Source organism: Equus asinus, chromosome 26, assembly GCF_041296235.1.
Source record: "Equus asinus isolate D_3611 breed Donkey chromosome 26, EquAss-T2T_v2, whole genome shotgun sequence".
NCBI classification, from domain to species: Eukaryota; Metazoa; Chordata; class Mammalia; order Perissodactyla; family Equidae; genus Equus; species Equus asinus.
This window is the reverse complement of record NC_091815.1, coordinates 27,567,185-27,576,032: the sequence shown is the minus strand read 5'-3', so window position 1 is coordinate 27,576,032 and position 8,848 is coordinate 27,567,185. Positions and strand designations below refer to the sequence as shown.

Genomic DNA, 8,848 nt, shown 5'->3' with positions numbered 1-8,848 from the left:
ACACACACACAAGCACACACACACACACACACACCCTTGTTTGGACAAACACAAACCTGGGTATTGGTGTCATAGGCAGTCCCACAACTCTGGCTCAGGGTGCATAGTCAGTCTCCACTGCAGCCCTTTCTCTCACATTTGACTTAGCCCTTCAGAGCAGGAGTTCTTGGGCTACATCAGGAACTCTTGTTGCAAGGATGTCACCCCTGCTCTGTGTCAGAATCACCTGTGGAAATTTGTAAGGACTGTGAATGCCTAGGTGACAAAAGAAATGCTACTTTAGCAGCTGCCCAGGTTTGTGGCTACCCAGGAAGGCTGAGACCCCATTTTGTGGGGGTGGGACAGTCTCTCCCATTCTCCTGTTCAGAGTCAGGAGATTCTGTTAAAATGCAGATTCTGACCCAGCAGGTGTGGGGTGGATTCAAGAGTCTGCGTCTAACAAGCTCTCAGGTGATGCTGATCACGTTGGCTTTTGGAGCACACTTTCAATAGCAAGGCTGATGGGGACCCCTGTGTCCTGAGAGAACAACCCGCCTGACCCCAGCATTGGCCTTGCTGTGCCCTGCATTTGGTGTCTGTCAGCACCCCACAGAGACCCAGAGGTTTCCAAACCCACAGGATTATCTCTTTTGACAGAGAAACTGAACTGGGCACCAGGGTCTTCCCAGTGTCCTCAGATGCTCTGGGAAGGTTGGATTTACTCCCAACGGGATGGTCACGGAGATGACTAGGGGTGAGAAAGGGGCAAGCTGAGTGATGACTGGTGAGGTGACACCAGAGACAGAGAGGACGTTCTCTCTATCTCTGGTGTCACCAGCCTGGCCTCTGATTCCAGGACAGACAACCAGTACCTGGTGTCTCAGGAGCTGCGATTCTCGAGTCTGAAGGGGGAGGTTTCCTGCATGTCCCGGGTGAGAGGGTGGTGGTGGTGGGAGATCAGGTGACTGTGGGATCCTTGGTCCTTGGGAAAGGCTTCAGGGAGACTACCCCCTCTCCAAGTCTGTTGGCTGAGCTGTTGCTCAGATTCTGTCCATGTGCTCCCTGACCATCCTGGGGTCCTCTGTCCTTTGCCTGGCGGACTTTCCTGTGCTTACCTGCCTTCCCCATGGGTGGTGCCAGGCAGGGAGTGGGGACCTGCACAGGGGCTCCTGACAGGGCAGGGTACTCGGAGGACCCTAGTAGGAGTGGGCCGGACAGAGCAGACATGTCTGAGGGGCCCAGAAATGTCTGTTAAAGGGAGGGATGAAATCAGGCTCCTTCTCCGCTCCCTCAGCCCAAGCCATGTTCATGTGCTTATTTCCTGTGTGTTGTTTCTGTGTCCCAAGGTCGCCCCCTGGAGGGCATAAGGAGACCTGTGTCCAATGTCATGGGCTGCTCCAGGGATGCTGACCAGGCTCCAGAGGGTGTGAGCTGATCTGAGCCCTAGGACAGAGGTGGGCTCTGACTGTAGGCTGAAAGGCTGGTAAGTTTGGGTCCTGTGCTTTGGGGATCCAAGGCTGCCTGACTCCATCTCAGTGCAGGGTAAGCCCAGGGAGAAGACAGGTTTGGTCAACAGGTTTCCTGATCTAGTGTCAGAAGAACTGTTTCCCGGGGGATGTACTATCTCAGGATGAGCTCTCTGTTCCTGAGATTTAAAGAGTGGGCTTGGAGGGATGTGTCTTGAAGCTTTTGGAGGAGGACACTGGCCTGGAGGCTGGACCCCAGAATGTCCCGTTTCTTCCATCACAGCGCTGGGGTGTTGCATCTAGTCAACTGTGTCCCTGTGTGTCATCTGCTCTGGGCCTCCCCACAACGCCCAGGAGCTGGAGCAGCTCCACCTGGAGACTCAGACAGGGGATCCTGTGGAGTCCTCTGTTAGGAGGAGGGTGGACCCCAGGGGACCCTCCGTCCCTCTGTGAGGCAAGCAAATTCAGATCCTGGTTCTCCTGTTCTGTTCTGGATGGGAAGTTCCTCTCATTGCCCAGGTTACCTTGAGCTGGTGAGATGCCTTCATGGGACCACAACAAGGTGTCCCTACAGACTAGGGATTCTGGAGATGGGGAGTCATCCCCTGATTCTTTTGAAATTCGGGTGGTGCTTCCTTCTCTCCTTGTGGTAAGTCTACCTGATATTGAGAAGTCAGAGTTTGTTCCATGTCAAGTCCCTGTGAGAAGAGGAAACACACAGGCCACTGACTCAGGCTCTCCTGGGAGAGAAGTCACTCACGAGGTGGAGATGGGGAGGGGATGTGATTTTCTGGAAGTGAATAGGGATTTGACTCCTCACTTTTAGGAGGCCCCTGTCCTTCTGACTTTACAAGGGGAAAGGCCCATCCTTGAGACAGCCCTGCTGCTCTTCTCCCATGCTGATGCCTGTCTGCCTGTGTCTACACAGAATGTGCTCTGACCCCGAGGTGTCACACTAGGATGGCAAGTTTTTGTTGTGTTGTTTCCTTCATCTATTTAATGAGTATTTTCTGAGCATCTGTGATGTGTCAGGCCTTGGTCTGGGCCCTGGGAACTCCACAGAACAGGGCACTTGTGGGTCCCGGGATCAGAGTTTACCTTGTGATGGGGAGAGAGGTACTCAGAGAAAATCATGAATTAAGGAGTTAATTGTAATCGAGAGAAGAGCTGCAAAGGGACAATGTCTGGTGCATCCAGAGCATGTAATGGAGTCTCAGGTGGTCTGGGGATGACTGAGAGCAGCCCTGAGAAAGTGACCTTTTGGCTGAGATCTGAAGTGTGAGTGGATGTTCAACCCATGAAGGATGAAGGGTGTGGAGAGAAGAGCTGCCTACAGAGGGACCAGCCTTTAGGAGGACAGATGCCCGGCTGGAGGGAGGGGCTGACAGAGTCCAGTGTGTGGAGCTTGGAGCGTGAGGAGGACGGTGGACTGAGTGAGGCTGGTGAGGGACAGATCCTGCTGGGCTGTGGGTGATGCTGAAGGTGATCAGCAGCCCCCTGGGGAAGCTTCAGGCTGCTGAGTAGCTCTCCCTCCCTCTGCTGGATGAAGAGGGACGTGTAGAAACCAGAGGCCCCCTGCCATGCAGCTCTGTGTGTTTATTCAACATCAATCCATAGACATTTTATATGGGTCACATGTCATGTTAATACTCCAGCATATTCCCTTTCTGTTGAGTCCCAGTCTGTTGCTGTAAGTTCATTGGCCTTGCCTCTTCCTACAGTGCATGTCACCAAACTCAGATTCCTAGGAATGTGTATCAGTTTGTGTTTGTCTCCATAAGTTACACCATGCATGCCCCTTGGTGGAGTGATAGTTTTGGTTGGAGGACTGGCTGTTGGTTCTATGGGGAGAAGGAGGAACAGGGAACCAGGCATGTCAGGAGGGGAAGGTCTGTGTCAGGGGAGTTGAAAGGGAAGGATGGCCAAGTCAGCTTCCCCTCTCACTCCCAGGGCCTGGTGCCCAAATAAGAACTCTGATTCTGGGAACACACAGCACCACACACCCCTCTGTGTCCCTGGGTCAAGTGAGATGGGAGCTGCTTCCTCTCCTGTTTATTAGGACCTGTGCCTAATGTGCGCCCTGTGCCCGTGGCTTAACTCTTAACTGTTGAGTCCACATTGATCCAGGATTGTTGTTGGCAATCTCTGTCAATATCAGCTGTGAATGGAGAAGGCCTGGTCCTGAGATGGCTTCACACACACAGTCCCACACAGCAGCCAAGCTCGACCCTCATGGTGCCTGTTTGTTTCTCTTCATCTCTCTCCATTCCTGGGGTTTCTTTCTTGTACCACCTTCTCCCTGGGCCCCTGTGGACAGCCTCAGCCAGTAGCCTCACTGGCTCCCATTCCAGGCATCTGCTTCTGTGCTTGCTGCTCCCTCACACTCTCTGGGCCTCACTAGCCTCTCATTTGTTCTGACCCCTGGCCTCTGTGAGGAAAGGAGGGAGAAGCTGAGATTGGTGCTCTCCAAGGTTCTGCACTTTGTGGGTAGCTTGAGAGTGAGGAATCTTGAAGTGTCAATGGAATCATTATTGTGTCTCCTGGTGGAAGCATTCTTCTCTTTGGAACTAAGACCTCTAAGTCAGTAGAGCATAATATCATGTAGACGGGAAGCAGAAATTTTTTTAGTGTATAGGTATAGAGAGTGGTGTCACTCCCATTTTTACTCCTTGATTCCTGGACCCAAGAATCCTGGGAATGGCAGAAACAGCAACACATATTGGACACAGACTCAGAGCATATACTGGAGTACATTACTGCAGCCCTGCAAAGTACTGCCACCTAGTTGGTGCTGTAAGTGAGTTTCCAAAAGGCCATTCCACTTTTCTATCAAGCCCTCTACTTCAGGATGGTAAGACTGGTGGATTCCATGAGAATGGTGGTATTGCTACATTTCATTTGCTATGAATAGAGTCCCTTGATTAGAAGCAATGCTGTGTGGAATACCATGATGGAGTACAAGGAATTCTGTGAGTTCATGAATGGTAGTTTTGGCAGAAGCATTGTGTATGGGGAAGGCAAATCTGTGTCCAGAGTAAGTGCCTATTCCAATAAGAACAAAATGCTGCCTCTACCATACAGAACTGGTCCAATGTAATCAGCCTGCACCAGGTAGCTGGCTGATCACCCTAGGGGAATGATGCCTTATCAGGGGCCCAGTGTTGGTCTCTGACCTAGAAGACTGGGCACTCAGCGCTGGCCATAGCTAGGTCATCCTGGGTGAGTGGAAGTCCATGTTGCTGAGCCCATGCATAACCTCCATCCCTGCCACCATGGCTACTTTGTTCATGAGCCACCAGGCAATGACAGGAGTGAGTGGGGAAAGAGGCTGACTGGTGTCCACTGAGCAGCTCCTCCCATCTACTTAATTTTAAAATCCTCTCCTGCTGAGGTGAATGATGAGCATTCTGAGTTGTTTGTCCACATACTCCTTCCCCAGATCTTCTTGTCACCAGTTTTCCAATCAAGTTCTTTCCAAGTCCCTGAGCATCCAGCCAAATCACTGGCCACAGCCCATGAATTGGCATATAATCACGCATCTGGCCATTTTTCCTTCCTAGCAAAATAATCACCCAGGTGCACTGCCTGAGGTTCTGCCCACTGAGAAAATTTCCCTTCATCGCTGTCCTTCAGGGGAGTCCCCTAGTGGGACTGTAGTGCTGCAGCTGTCCACTTTCACATGATGCCTGTGTATCCCACAGAACCATCTGTAAACCAGGCCTGAGTCTTCTTTTCTTCCATCAACTGGCTGTAGGGAACTGGGAGAGAGAAGACAGTGTAGCAGAAGTGGGGCCATGGGCATTTGGGTCACTTCTTCATGTAACCTGCTTGTACCTTCAGAGCCTGCTCAGGCTGGATCATGTATATACCCCTTCCATTTGATGATGGAGTACTGCTGTGCACTCCCAGCTTTATGGCTTAATGTGTCAGACAACACCTGGTTCATTTTGGAACTAGTGTCAGTTCAGAGCCTGTGTCCAGTAAGCCCCAAAAGGTCTGATTATTTCCTTTTTCCCAATGAATATGCAGCTCAGGTTGCACCATAACTGAGTGTCCCACAGTCAAGTGTTCAGTCTCTACTAAGTTCCAGTACCAAGCCAAAGGCTGTTTCTGAAAGGGAGAGCAGGTATCCTCAGAGGATAGCAAGGCTTTGTTCCAAAATCCTAAGGGCCTGCCCTGTGATTCACTTACGTGGGCCTGCCAAAGTCTCCAAACACCAACCCTATCTGCCACCAACACCTGAAGCACAATTAGAGCTGCTGGATTATATGACCCAAATGGCAGAGCAGCTTTCACAGAGCCTGGACCTGTTGCAGTACCTTCTCTTATCCTGGGTACCATTTAAAACTAGTAGCTTTTTGGGTCACTTGGTCAATAGGCCAGAGTAGCACACCCAAATAAGGAATATGTTGCCTCAAAATCCAAAGAGGCCCACTAGGCATTGTGTCTCTTGTAGGTCAAAGGAGAGACCAGATGCAACAATTTATTCTTCACCTTAGAAGAGATATGCCCTTCACACCTGGACTCCTAGAAATTTCACTGAAGTAGCATGCACCTGAATTTTTGTCAATTTTTTCACCCATGTTTTGACATACAAATATCTTACCAATAAGTCTAGAGTTGCTACTTCTTTCTCACTGGGCCCAATCAGCATGATGTCATCAGTGTAATGGACCAGTGTGATATCTTGTGGAAGGGAAAGGCTATCAAGATCTTTGTGAACTAAATTATGACACAGGCTGAGAGTTGGTTGACCTCTGAGATAGGATGGTGAAGGTGTATTCTGGTCTTTCCAGCTGAAAGCAAGCTGCTTCTGGTGGGTCTTTACTGACAGATTGGAGAAAAATGTATTTGCCAGATTAATAGCTGCATACTAGGTACCAGGGGATGTGTTAATTTGCTCAAGCAAAGAAACCACGTCTGGTACAGCAGCTGCAAGGGGAGTTGTCACCTGGTTAAGCTTATAACAATGCACTGTCATTCTCTAAGATCCATCTGTCTTCTGCCAAATAGTAGGAGTGAATGGAGATGTGATGGGAATGACCACCTCTGCATCCCTCAAGTTCTCAGTGGAGGCACTAATCTCTGTAGTCCCTCCAGGAATGTGGTATTGCTATTGGCTTACTGTTTTCCTGGGTAGAGGCAGATCTAGTGGCTTCCACTTGATATTTCCCATCATAATAGCCCCACTCCACAGATCAGGGAACCAATGTGGGGATTCTGCCAGCTGTTGAGTATATCTATCCCAAGTATACATCCCAAAACTTGGCATATAACTACAAGCTGTGTTTGGGGACCCACTGGGCCCACCATGAGATGACTCGGAGCTGAAACTCCATTGACCACTTGACCTCCAATAAGCCCCAGCTTTGACTGGTGGGCCACGGTGACATTTTGGGTCTCCTGCAATTAGTGTCAGTTCTGAGCCTGTGTCCAGCAATCCACAGAAGTCTGATTATTTCCTTTTCCTCAATGCACAATCACCCTGGTAATAGGTCATAGGTCTCTCTGTGGAAGGCTGGCAGAAAGATTGACGGTATACATTTTGGCAATATAGTGGGATCCTTCATCAAGGAGGTATGGCCTCCCCTTTATTCAAGGAGTTCTGAATCTGTAAACTAGCTCAAGTATGGGAATTGATTGAGGGGCTGTAACACTCTGTTTCTATGACTCAAGTTTGACTTTTGTTCACTTGACCTGGAATTTTTCTGCTTATACAATCAGGTAAGAATTTAGTAGCTTTCCCATCCATTTTATTTCTAGGAACACCATGATCAATTAGCTAATGCCATTGGTCTCTGTGAGTCAGACTATTCTGATTGCTGCTTTGACTCTGCTGTCTATTATGGTGACCATGGTCCACCTTGCCTTGGTGATTAAGTGCCGTTTCTTGGCCCTGCTACCTCAGGATACAGTTACCCGCATTGTGTTTAGGTTTCCCAATTCAGTGGCAGCAGTTCCCATTCTAATTTCTGACCTACAGATAAGAGCCATCACAGAGCCACTCAAGGATACAGGGGCTCCCTTACAAACTTGTATCTCACAGTCGTGGTGAAAGTGTGTCCTCTGGACTTTCACAGAGCAGATGGGCAAGTCTTAAATGATAAATCCACACCGAAATTCCAGTTTCCCTAAGCTTTGTATCTTTTCCTCTATCTCTGAGTAAATGGTATTCTCTGATGCAGAGACTTCATGGTTCTGGCAGGTTATACAGACACAGATGTAAAACTTAGTAGTGGCTTGCTGAGTTGAGTGGGGAGGACTTGGAGGTATTTTTCTCTGAGAAGTCCTTGGGGTGTCCCAGCCTGTGCAACCCCAGAGGAGGGAGAGAATATCCCACACAGAGGCCCAGGCTCCTAGAGTGGCTGAGGGTAGTGAGCCAGGTGTGGAATTTCCCATGGCCATGGCCTTCTGGTCATTCGGGAGAGTCCTGTCTCTCAGGGTGTCTGTTTCCTTGGGAATGTTCTATGCCTTGGAGGGAGTGTGAGGTCCTTTGTGCTGAGGCTTTGGACTTGAAGGGAACTCAGGCCTAAGTGGAAAAGATCCCAGTGTAAGGAGGTAGGCTATGAAGCAGGTGGATGTCCTTGGAGCCCTAACTCCCAGCTGCTCCCTGGGCTCACAGGATGGAGTTGGGGGAAGTGCTGTGTGTCTGGGGTTGCCTTGGTCAAAGGCTTGCGGAAAAGTTATCCTCTTAGATGAGTGCAGGAGAGTGTCATGGAATGGAAATGACAGATGAGGATGAGAAGGGAGACTCACTTGCTGATGAGAGGAGGCCCTCTACCTCCCCTCAACAGAGGAGGAGAGAGACAGAGGGGAGGTTGGTCTGAAGAAGGGCCCCAATACCCCACAGGTTTCTGGGAACAGAAGACACTGAAGGATTTCATGTGAGGGTCAGCCCAGCCTAGACCCCAGTCATGATGCCCATGAGGTTCCAGCAGGGAAAAAGGTGCTGAGGTTCCTTGGGCAGGTCCTTGTGTGGGGAAGGAGCAGGGAGAAGGAACTCGGCAGTGTTTCTACTTATAGGAGACTCACATCTACCCCATCAGATGGGACCGATGTCTTCTCAGCACAGCTCTCCCTGGGTGATGCACACTGCGACACGATGTCACTTCTCCTGGGGACTGGATAATTTTTCTAGCAAAGGCATATCTATCATTTTGTGTAAGGATGGTGGTCACTCTCCTCCTTGACTCTGTGCTTGAGGTACTTGAGGACATTTGTGGGTGAAGTGAGTCTAACAATTCCTGAGTGTGTGTCTGGTGTGTGGTATGTGGTGTGTGTGGCTCTGAGTGAGACAGACATCTTTGCATGTCCTGCTATCACCCTCTGGTAGACACGAGGGGATGTTTACCCTCTGTCAGACTTGGGACCAGGCATCTGACCAGTGCTCACTTAGTGCTGTG

General features: G+C 50.0%; 1 pseudogene; it reads left to right on the top strand.

Annotated features, from left to right (window-relative positions):
• The window catches only part of LOC123281331 (poly(A) polymerase alpha pseudogene), a 296,804-nt pseudogene that overhangs the window by 249,250 nt on the left and 38,706 nt on the right, over window positions 1–8,848 (top strand).